Source organism: Carcharodon carcharias, chromosome 4 (genome assembly GCF_017639515.1).
Source record: "Carcharodon carcharias isolate sCarCar2 chromosome 4, sCarCar2.pri, whole genome shotgun sequence".
In the NCBI taxonomy this organism is placed as follows: Eukaryota; Metazoa; Chordata; class Chondrichthyes; order Lamniformes; family Lamnidae; genus Carcharodon; species Carcharodon carcharias.
Genome location: NC_054470.1, coordinates 170,097,697 through 170,110,102, shown reverse-complemented (window position 1 = coordinate 170,110,102; position 12,406 = coordinate 170,097,697). Strand labels below are relative to the sequence as shown.

Genomic DNA, 12,406 nt, shown 5'->3' with positions numbered 1-12,406 from the left:
TCCCTAGTTGCCCTTGAGAAGGGCGTGGTGTCCCGCCTTCTTGAACCACTGCAATCCCTGTGGTGTAGGTAGATCCATTATGCTGTTCCTGGAGAAAAATCACAGGGACATTAAAAAGTATAGTTTTTTAAAATTTCCTTTGAACATTTCTCTTTACCAGATATAAAATTATTGAAAATGGGGGAAAATTTGCCTCTGCTCAGGTTAGATCATCCCTCAACTGCAAGTGGTCAGACAAGGCATCATCCAACACTCCCACAACAATTCTGTCTTTGATCAGCTTCTCTTTTGAGCTTCCATACCCACAGTTCTTTGCAAGTGTATATCGGTTGTTTATAGCCTTGATGTTTTGCACATTTATTAAATTTAGCCTGCTCAATAATTGTATCCTTTCTCAGATTGAAGCATGTATCAAGTGCTCGATACTTCATTGTATGTGGGTTTTCCTCATCAATACCCTGCCTGATAAGGATATCATCTGCACAGTCACCCATTGCATATAACAACATACTGCAACGTACTGCAAGCACAATACTCGCCTTCACAGTTATACCTGATGTGGTGTGATATCTGGCAAATCTCCAATACCAATCCAGGCATACTTCTGCTTGGCTCAGGCCTGCAACCTTTTTGAAGCAGAATCGCAGAATTTTGATGGCACAGAAGGAGGTCATTTGGCCCATGGTGTATGCACCGGCACTCCAAATGAGTATTATGACCTAGTGGCATTGCCCTGCCTTTTCCCCTGCACATTGTTTCTATTCAAATAATCATCCAATGCCCTCTTGAATGCCTCGATTGAATCTGCCTCCACCACAATTCCAGACAGTGAATTCCAGACCCGAACCACTGGTTGTGTGAAAAAGTTTTTCCTCACATTGCATTTGCTTCCTTTGCAAATCACTTTAAATCTGTGACCTCTCATTCTTGATCCTTTTATGAGCTGGAACAGCTTCTCCCTTTCTACTCTGCTCAGTCCCTTCATGATTTTGAACATCTCTATCAAATCTCCTCTTAGCCTTCTTCTCTCTAAGGAGAACAGTCCCAACTTCTTTCTAGCTTCATAAGTTTCTTATCCCTGGAACTGTTCTCGTAAAGCTCTTCTGCAGTCTCTCCAATGTGTTTACATCCTTCCTATAATGTGGTGCCCAGAACTGTACACAATAATACTGCTGAGGTCCAATGAGTGTCTTATATAAATTCAGCATAACCTCCTTGCTCTCGTACTTTATGCCCCTGTTAATAAAGCCCAGGGATACTTTCTGCTTTATAACTGCTCTCTCCACCTGTCCTGCCACCTTCAATGATCTATGCAGATAAACACCCAGGTCTTTCTGCTCCTGCACCCCCTTCAAAATTTCACCTCTTATTTTATATTGTCTGCCTATGTCCTTCCTACCAAAGTGCATTACCTCACACTTCTCCACATTGAACTTCATCTGTCACCTATCTGCCCACTCCACCAACTTGTCTATGTCCTTTTGAAGTTCTATGCCATCCTCCTCACAGTTTACAACACCCCAAGCTTCGTATCATCTGCAAACTTTGAAAAATCCCCTTCACACCAAGATCTAGATCATTAATATATATCAGGAAAAACAAGAGTCCCAATACCGACCCCTGAAAAACTGCACTACAAACCTTCCTCCAGCCCAAAAATATCCATTGACCATTACTCTCTGCTTCCTATTTTTCAGCCAATTTTATATTCATGTTGTTACTGCCCCTTTTATCCCATGACTATTAACTTTTCTCACAAGTCTGTTGTGTGGCACTGTATCAAATGTCTTTTGGAAGTCCATGTACATCACATCAACAGCATTACCCTCATCGACCTTTTCTGTTACTTCTTCAAAAAACTCCAGCAAGTTAGTTAAACACGATTTCCCCTTAAGAAATCCATGCTGGCTCTCCCTTATCAGCCCATATTTTTCCATGTGACTACTAATTCTTTTGTGAATAATTGTTTCTAGAATCTTGCCCACCACTGAAGTTAAACTGACTGGTCTGTAATTGCTGGGCTTATCCTTACAAACTTTTTTGAACAAGGGCATAATGTTTGCATTCTGCAGTCCTCTGGCACTTCCCCTGAATCTAGAGGAGACTGAAAGATTATGGCCAGTGCCCCTGCAATTTCTATTCTCACTTCCTTCTAAATCTTGGATGCATCTCATCTGGTCCCGGTGCCTTGTCAACTTTTAGGCCAGAATTTTCCCGTTGGCATGAGGGGCTGGACCCTGCATGCCCACGTGTAAAATGACACGCGGTGACACTGGGGGCCAGTTAAGGCCCTTGAGGCAGCAACTGATCTCGATTTTTCAAAGCCCATGTGATCTTCAGGATGTCACACAGGCGCAACGGGCAGCTGGTTAGGAGACATTTGTATAAACCTCATCCTGCCCAAGTAGGGTCACGCATGTGATGTTTGAGGGATTTAAGTGTGAAAGTAACTTTTACTCACCTGAGTGAGCAGGAAGACTTCAAAACTCATACAGCTGCTAGGACAGTAGTAAAAGCCTTGGTCAGGACTCTATAGTAGGGAAGCCTTCCCTTAGCCTGAGAATGGGAGCTGTGCTCTTCACTGGAGGCACCTCCTCTGAGGAGGAAGGGACAGCCAAAGAGGGGAGGAGGCCAGGGGTCCACATTCAGCCTCCAGGGGAGTCACCTTTGGGAGGAGAGGCCCAGGCACAAGGGGCACAGGGCCAAGGCGGAAGGGGCCACAAAAGACGCCACTATTCTGTACCAGGGTTTAAAGGCGGCGAAGCAGCTACCTCGATATGTCTGAGGTCCAGTGCTGAAGGAGGCTCCGTCTGTCAATGGAGACAGTCGCCTCCTTCTGTCAGATGATAGGCCCTGAGATCTCCGCTAACTATGTGGGTGGGCACCCCATGTCAGTGGCTCTAAAGGTCATAGCTGCCCTCAGCTTCTATGCCTCTGGCTCCTCCCAGAGCTTGGTGGGTGATATTTGTGGTGTCTCCCAATCAGCTGTCCACACTTGTGTCAAGCAGGTGACAGACACTCTATTCAGGCGTGCATTGACTTTCATTCACTAACGCTGGGACGATGCCAGTCAGACACAGCGAGCCAGAGGCTTCGCGGCCATTGCTGGCTTCCCCCGTGTCCAGGGTGCTATAGACTGTACACATGTGGCCATCAAGGCGCCAGCAGGTGAGCCCAGTGCCTTCGTCAACAGGAAGGGCTTCCACTCCATGAATGTGCAGATAGTGTATAATCACAGGATGCAGATCCTGCAAGTCTGTGCAAGGTACCCAGGCAGCTCCCATCATGCCTACATCCTCAGACATTCCCAGGTGTCGAGCCTCTTCAGTGCTCCAGCCTGGCTGGATGGATGGTTGCTGGGTGACAAGGGCTATCCCCTCAGAAGGTGGCTCACGACGCCTCTCCGCCATCCAAGAACAGAAGCTGAACAGCGGTACAATAGGAGCCACGGCTCCACAAGGGCTGTGGTGGAGAGAACCATCGGTCTTCTCAAGATGCGCTTCCGATGCCTGGACCACTCAGGGGGCACACTGCAATACCCCCCAGATCGTGTGTCGCTGATAGTGGTTGCATGCTGTTCTCTCCACAATGGAAAGGGGCGACACAGTGGACGAGGAAGACGTGGACATAGTTGCGCCAGTTGCACATCCAGCAATGACTCCGAGGATGAGCATGCACAGGAGAATGCTGAGGGGGTAGATGCTGACCTAGGATACTCCAGGGAGGCAGGGACACTGGGAAACTTTAATCCAAAGAACCTTCAGCTAGAACACCACAGATGGACCTTCAACTCACGCCAGGGCTGCAAGCTCCACCCTTGATACCTGAGTGCTAAATCAGCCTGGATAGTAACATTTACTAAGGCCCTTGTCAATAAAGCTCAATGTCAAACAACTCACTCATAACATCTTGACTTCCCATACACTTGCAGAAGTAAGGAATCACCCTGAGACATGGCAACATGTCAAAATTTATTGAGCAAACAGAAGTAAATTCAGAAAGCAAAACAAAAACAGTGTCAGACATCACACCGAGTCTTCAACTAAGTACTACGGGCCAACATAAAAGCGCCAATGAGAAACCCGTGGTGTGCCTAAGCTGCCTTAAATTTACGCTTACGGGGCTACGTCTTGGTGCAGTCCCCTCGCTGGCACTGGCATCTGAGACAGCCTGCTCACTGTGCTGTCCTGTTGGCCTCAATGACATTGGCGGACGTCCTCTGGCCCGTGGAGCTTGTGCTAGCCCTGCCTGGGAGGGAGCAGCCAGATCCACAGCTGGCATCTCCCCAGTCGACGCACACTCATTGGATGCAGAGTGTCACAGCTGCTGCCCTCATCTGGAGTGCCCTGAGAGGAGCCCACAGAGACGACAGGCAGTGCTGCATTGACGTGAGGTCGCTTTGGACCTCCCTGCTCATCATAGATGGATGGGCACTGAGCTGGGATACTTAGTGCCCAGGCCATCTCCCACACTGGCACTGACCAGCTGTGGCCAATGCCACGTGAGGGCTTGCAGGTCCGAGCGCAACCCCAGGAGGACCTGCTTGTTCTCCTGGAAGCGCCTCTCCATGACAGTCGCCACTCTCTCCATGGAGGAAGCATGGCGCTCAGCCATGAGGCTCATTGCATCGGTGATGCTCCGTGTGGACTCCTTCAGCACGGGCACCGTGCCACAAATTGCCTCACGTATCTCCACCAGATCGTCCTGCATACCCTGCGGAACTTCCAGTGTTCGCTGCCTAACGGACAACTCCAGAGGCATATCATCAGCCACTGACTGAGCAAGTATCTGGTCCCCAGCAGTCCTCCGACTGCCCACACCCTGGGCACTCTCTGTCTCTGCCCGCATCTCAAGCGAGTGTGAAATGCCCTCACCACCCCAGGACACTAGCCAAAGATCTAATTCCCGTCGAGGTGCTAGTGTCTGCGCTGGTGCCTGCCTGGCTGAGATGGTGTGACGCTGCAGAGTGCATTTACTGAGAGGCTTCAGGGGTGAGAGGTGGGCCCTCTGCCTCCTTCTCTCAGCCCAGCTCCAGTGATGCTGAAAGGAAGAAAAAGGACATTTGATTAGTTACAGTGCAGACAATGTCAACTTGCCTGCTGCTCCCCCGGATCATTATGCGCTCGTCCTTCCATATTCAAGGGTAAACCCATGCTGCTAAGTTCAATTACGGAGCATTCAGCAGTGCCATGGCTTCTGTGACACACATGGTGACCTGAGTGCTCACCAAGCATACCTCCCCGTGGCACCCCATCCTTACCGCCACCAGTGGACCTGGGAGCATGGCGCCTCTCAAGGTCCATGGCCTGCTGCTTGAAAGCCATAAAAATGGCCAACTGGGCCTGCCCTCTGCCAGCCTGCATACTGATGCATTGTGCGCAGTCTTTTCCTGAAAAGGAGAGGAGAGCATTGATGAGTCCAGCCTGCACCTGAATTCCCATCACATCCCTGCCAACCCAGCCAGAGTGGGACATTGCAGGACTCCAGTTCTTCGTCACCCCACAGCTGCTGCACACTCACCCAAACAAGCCAGGGCTGACCATCCCCCCAAATTGGCCAAATGCTGCCTCCTTCATATGTGGCACCACAAGGTGCCATTTTGTTAAGCAAGGAGGCACAAGCATGTGGTGTGCAAAACACCAGCAGATGGATTGGTGCCCCGCCAACTGGAAGCTCCCCTCCCAGCATTTTAGAACCCTGACTTCGACAAGCTTCGCAGTTCCAGCACTCTGCCTAGGTGCAGGCCCTTGACTTTCAACCCCATTCAAAACTCTGGGTGTCAGTGTCACACATGTAGAACACATCCTAGCTTAACCCACTCAGAGTGAACTGGGCATGAGTAATCTCTGCTGTGACACCCAGCGAAGGATCCATGCCATGAGGGATTCAATGACGTTATTGTACTCTGAGTTGGCAGGGGTATGGGAGGGGGGTGGGTTTGGGGGAAGGGTGACGGATGCATCAAGTGACTTGAAGCAACATGGTACTCACCCTTCCTGAGCACAGGAGATCATTGGGCCTTTTGGAGCACTGGAGCCATGTACGCTGCACCATATCATGGGAGCTCACACTCTCGGCCAGCTCCTCCCACACATGTTTGGTCAGGTGGAGGGTCTCTGCCTCCCGTCCCTCTGAAGAAGGACCTCCCACTGCGCTGCCACCTCCTCCAGGTGGGCAGCTAGGCACTCGTCTGAAAAACGAGGGGCACATTGCCCCCCTGACCTACCCTCCGGCCTGACCTGCACTGATGGCCTACTCTCCGGACTTGCGTCATCAACATTGCCCCTCTGCAGAGCCCTTCGCCCAGCCATCGCGAGCAGCCTTTCCACGGCTGCCAGGCCTTCCTTTATACAGGCTGCCAGGTCACCATTGGACCAGGTGGGCTGAGCGCACCCACTCCAGCTATGCACACGAGTCGTAACGTATGCTCGGCGGGCTTTAATTGGCTTGCCCGAGTAAAATGGTGGCACGGACCCGATCGCAGGCGGTGATCGGGTCCACACCCGCCCACATCCACTCCTACTCCCAACCGGCCGACCCAACATGGGGAAAATTCTCCCCTAAGCACCGACAGTCTATGCAACACATGCTCCTTATCAATTTTGAACCCTTCTAGGGACAGAGCTTCCTTGCCTGTCACTATAGCCTGGGTAGCATCTACCTCATTGGTAAAGACTAATTCAAAGGATTAATTTAATACCTCAGCCAGGACCCCTTCATCCATGTGTAAATTCCCTTTTAGGTCCCTAATCAGCCCTACTCCTCCTCTTACCACCCTTTTACTATTTATATGCCTATAGAAGACTTTGGGATTGCCCTTTATGTTGGCTGCCAGTCTTTTCTCATAATCCCTCTCTGCTTCTCTAAAATACTTCTTCACCTCCCCTCTGAACCTTGTGTATTCCTCTTGGTTCTCAATTGTATTTTCCACCTGTCATTATAATAAGCACACTTTTTCTTCTTTATTTTCATTTCTATCTCCTTTTTCATCCAGGAAGCTCTGGATCTGTTTGCCCTACCTTTCCCTTTCAATGGAACATACCCTGACTATGCCTGAACCAGTTTTGTTTTGAAGATAGCCCATCGCTCAGCTACAGTTTTTCCCGCCAATCGTTCAATCCAGTCTATCTGGCCCAGCTCCGTTCTTGCCCCATCGAAGTTGGCTCTCGTCCAGTTTGCCTATCATCATCCTAACATGCACAATACAATGATCACTGCCTCCTAACTGCTCTGCCACTAACTACTTGTCCCACCTCCCCAAGAACCAGGTTCAATGGTGCATCTTTTCTGGTTGGATTGGACACATATTGCTGTAGGACATTTTCCTGAACACAATCTAGGAACTTATGCCCCTCTCCACCCTTTACCCTACCACTGTCCCAGTCTACATTCGGGTAATTAAAGCCCCCCCATTATAACTACTTTGTGACGCTTGAATCTCCCTGCAATTTCCCTGCAGATTTGTTCTTCTACATCCTTCTCACTATTTGGTAGTCTATAGATTACACTGAGCAATGTAATCACACCCTTTTTGTTCCTTAGCTCTAGCCAAATTCATTCTGTCCTTGAACCCTCTGAGATATCCTCTTTCTCCAGCACTGCAATGCTCTCCTTAACCAATACTGCCACCCCTCCTCCTTTCCCTCCCCTCCTATCTTTTCTGACCACCTTACACATGGGAATATTTAACACCTGGGAATACTCTGCCCTTCCTTTAGCCGGGTCTCTGTTATTGCCACAACATCATATTTCCACATGGCAATCTGCGCCTGTAACTCCTCAATCTTATTTACTACACTCTGTCCATTCATAAACATGCATAATAACCCTGATTTAGATTTTGTTACTTCCTCCCTCACCCCAACCTCACCTATTAATTTACTATTCTCTATACTAGTGCTGTCTGTCCCTCCCAGTATTTTGTGCATCTTGGTATTCATCTCTAATATTTTCTCTTGTTTTTCACACCCCTCCCGAGTTAGCTTAAAGACGTCCCAACAGCACTAGCAAAACACCCCGCAAGGAGCTCAGTCCCAGCTCTGTCCAGGTGCAACCTGTCTGGCTTGTACAGATGTCATCTCCCCCAGAGCCAGTCCCAGTGTCCCAGAAATCTAAAGCCTTCCCTCCTGCACCATCTTTCCAGCTACGCATTCATATGCCTTATCCTCCTATTTCTATACTCAATGGCATGTGGCACTGGGAGTGTTACGGAGATTACTACATTTGAGGTCCTGCTTGCTAAATTTCTACCTAGCTCCCTATATTCCGATCTCAGGGCCACATCTCCCTTTCCTACCTAAGCCACCGGTACCGATGTGGACCACGACCTCTGGCGGTTCACCCTCTCCCAGAAGAATGTCCTGCAGCTGCTCTGTGACATCCTTGACTCTGGCACCAGGGAGGCAACATACCATCCTGCAGTCATGTCTACGGACACAGAAACGCCTGTCTGCTCCCCTAACCAATGAATCCCCTATCACTATTGCTTGCTCTTTCTTCTTCCTCCCCTCCTGTACAGCTGAGCCGCTCATGGTGCCACAAACGTAGCTCCAACTGCACTCCTCTGAGGAACCAGCTTCCAAAACAGAAAACCAATTTCTGAGCAGGTCCTCAGGGAACTCCTGCACTACCTGCCTACTTCTCTTTGACTGCCTGGCGGTCACCCATTCCCTCTCTTTCTCCAGGCCCTTAAGCTGAGCTGTGACCACCTCTCTGAATGTGTTATCCACATACCTCTCAGCCTTGCAGATGCGCCACAGTGACTGTGGCAATGGTTGAGACTTCTCCATAACTGTTCTTTCACACACTGCCATCATATGATATTCCTGGTATTGTTTGACTAATACGGAAGATATACTGATTCTACAGAGGTATGTAAAACATGAGCTTCATTGCAACACATCTTACTGCTGGCTACATCTTCCACGAGGTTGTACAGCAGAGAGCAAGATCATGTGATGTTGCATCACTTCCTATCACTTTGTACACATAATGTATTAAACTATTAGAGTTAACCTATTATACTACATGCTTCAGGCCTGAAAACAGTTTTCTATGACTGATCTTCCATCAGTATATGCGTGATCTGAATTAATAAACATTTGAAGGATTGTGAATAATGATTTTATTTTCCTTGTAGGATGATTGCCACCATTGGTTACTATGGATTATCCCTCTATACTCCCAACATGCATGGAGATCCGTACATCAACTGTTTTATCTCTGCTGCTAGTGAACTTATAGTATATGTGATAGTCTGGTGGTTGATGTGCATTTCACCTCGACGGATCGCCACAGCTTCCATGTTATTACTTAGCGGTGGTGTTCTGCTTGTGATCCAGTTTATTCCTTCAAGTAAGAATTAAAATATATTTATTTTAAACAAAGGTGGCCAATTTTCTTCTGGGGGCCCTTGAGGTCCTTGCAACCTTCTCACTAGCTCCATAATGAAGCCAATGTCCTTAGGTCACCATTATCAATCTACAGAAAACTCTCTAGCTCCTCGTTGCATCTCTACAAACGTCTCACCATGTCCTCACTGTATCTCTGTCAACAACTTCCGAGGTCAGGGATCGGCGGCCTTAATAAAAGGAGGAGCCAGTTTTTAAAATTTAGTCAAAAACGCAATATCTTAAGAATTGCAATGCTGTTATGAACAGCAAGACAGAGACACATTTATGGATTTCTCTGCAACTTCTATGAACACAGGGGGAAATGTTTGGGCACAGAATGCTTCTTACTGAATTATGCAATGAAAAGATATTACAACATCATCCAGCATTTTTTGCAACAGAGTAACAAATTCCTTCCTTGTCCCTTTCATACTCGATGCCCCACCATTAGTGACTGAGATTATATTGTCAGTATGTATTCCTTCCATCTTTAGGCAGTCAATAATAGTAGTAAAGAAAATACCTCCTCCCTTTGTTTGCCAATTAAGTGGCACTAAGTTAACAAGATCTTCTTGGGTTTGATTGATCAAGGTCAGGAGCCGCACATGAGACGCTAAAATGACTCGCATGTGACTCTGGAGCCAGAGGCTGCAACAAACCCGGTAAGCCCTCACTGTATCCCAGCAACCAACTCCTTAGGTCAACATTGTATCTCTATAACCGACTCCTTGGATTCTCACTGCATTTCTCTAACTGACTCCCTAGTTCCTCACTTTATTTCTGTATCCGACTCAGATCCTCACCGGATCTCTCTGTCCGACTGCCTAGGTCCCCACTGTATCTCTGTGACTGACTCGGGCCTTCACTGTGTCTCAGTGTCCGACTCCCTAGCTCCTCACTGTATCTCTGTAACCAACTCCCTAGGTCCTCACTGTATCTCTGTATCCAACTCCCGAGGTCCTCCCTGTATCTCTGTCTCCAACTCCCTAGGTCCTCCTCATTCTATCTCTGTAACTGCGTCCCTAGGTCCTCAGTGTGTCTTGGTCTCTAACTCTTCAGGCCCTCATGTATCTCTGTATCCAACTCCTAAGTCCAAATCATTGAATCTCTGTAACCGTCTTCAGAGGTCCTCACTGTATCTCAGTAACCAACTCCCCAGGCCCTCACTGTATCTTTAATCCAACTACCAAGATCCTCACTGTATCACTGGGTCCAATTCCCTAGGTCCCCGCTGTATCCTTTGTCCGACTCCCTAGCTCCTCACACTATCTCTGTATCCGACTCCCTAGGCCCTCACTGTATCTCTGTAACCAACTCCTTAGGTCCTCATTGTATTTCTGTAACCGACTCCAACATCCTCACGGTATCGCTGTAACTGATTTCCTAAGTTCTCCTTGTACATTTACACTTGATTCCCTAGGCCCTCACTGAATGCTCTGCAGCTAATTCACTGGTGCTTATTGCATTCCCGCGACTAACTTCCTGGGTCCCCACTGTGTCTGTCCAGCCAATTCAGTATGCTTCTGCATCGGCCATTTCCCTACAGTTTCCCCATAACCCATTCAGCCACCCTGTGGCTCCCCATAATTTACACATGGTATAAACAATGTAAATGATTTTTAGAATAATGTATACAAATGCATCTATGTTGAAGCAAGATCTAGGGGCGGGATTTTCAACACCCGCCCGCTGCCGGGATCTTCCCGTCCCACCACAAGTTCAGTGGACTCCTGGCTGAGGCGGTGCTTCATCCCCAGGGGGCCCCGAAAACCCCGGCCCTAATTTGGGTTAGGTATTTATATAAAATAAATGGATACAGACTCCACCAAAATATGCCAGCAGTCTGCAGCATAACAGCTAACATGTTACATAACATGTTGCATTTGACACAGAATTAATATAATCTAGGTGGAGATAAGCAGGAATTTAGTGCAGAAGTCAGTTCCACAAGCTTAAAGGAAGGAATTTCTACTCTCTATTGGAGCAGTTTACTTTTGGTGCGCATTTTTGTTTTAAGTGAAATAATTTGCAAAGCAGTTGATGCAATCAAACAATTTTGAATTAGCTTTCAGTACATGCTAACTATTGATTAATTTGGTTTCTGCAGCTCTTCAAATTGTGATCACGGTAATGGTGATGATTGGTAAATCTGGAGCAACAGCAGTCTACACAATCATCTATATTTTCTCATCTGAACTGTACCCAACTACGGTGAGGAATATGGGGCTTGGGGCATGTTCCACGGCATCCAGAATCGGCAGCATAATCTCCCCATTTTTTGTATCTCTGGGTAAGTGAAAAATTCAAGCTTCACATCAACATTACAAACAATTTAGTAATTATTTTTATTAAGAAACTTTAAGTCTAAGGTCAAATTAAAGGTTAGGCTTAAGAGAATTAATTAGTTAAAGGGAAACTAGTGAGTACATGACGGAGCATGGAGTAGAAAGATGTGTTGATAGAGTGAGATGATGTAAGGTAAGAGGAAGTTCAGGTGGAGCACAAGCACCAATTTAGATCTGCTGTGTCAAACAGCTGTAACTGTGCTGTAAAAATCTAGGTAGACTGTATGGCCTAGAAAGGAATGAAAACCTCATAAGATAAGCAAGTATGGGACAAGAAAATGGTATTCAACAGCCCAACAAATAAGCCCTTTGCTTCCACAGACCATTACAATCTAGCCTGGGCTCCAAATCCTAACCTATTATTAATCAGTGTGGCATCTGTTTTAACTGTTCAATACCTCAAGGTAATAAACCAATAGGTTTGATCAACCAGGAAGTGACAGTTGGGGGGATTGTAGGTTGCACATACGTAGTTCTGATTCTCTGACCTCGCACAGGGAGTGTGGGATCAAGAACTGGCTCTAAAGTTTCTCCCAATCACTAGCCTCATTTGAGGCTTGTCAGGACATGTTTGTGCTGGAACTTTAGTGCCACTTTGATGTTTGTTTACTGCACAGGTTGCAGGATATCTCCAAAGTCAGGGCCTGATTGGAGTCTGGCAGAAACACT

General features: G+C 47.5%; 1 pseudogene; it reads left to right on the top strand.

Moving 5' to 3' along the window:
* LOC121276808 overlaps nucleotides 1-12,406 on the top strand; it is a 126,543-nt pseudogene that overhangs the window by 71,356 nt on the left and 42,781 nt on the right.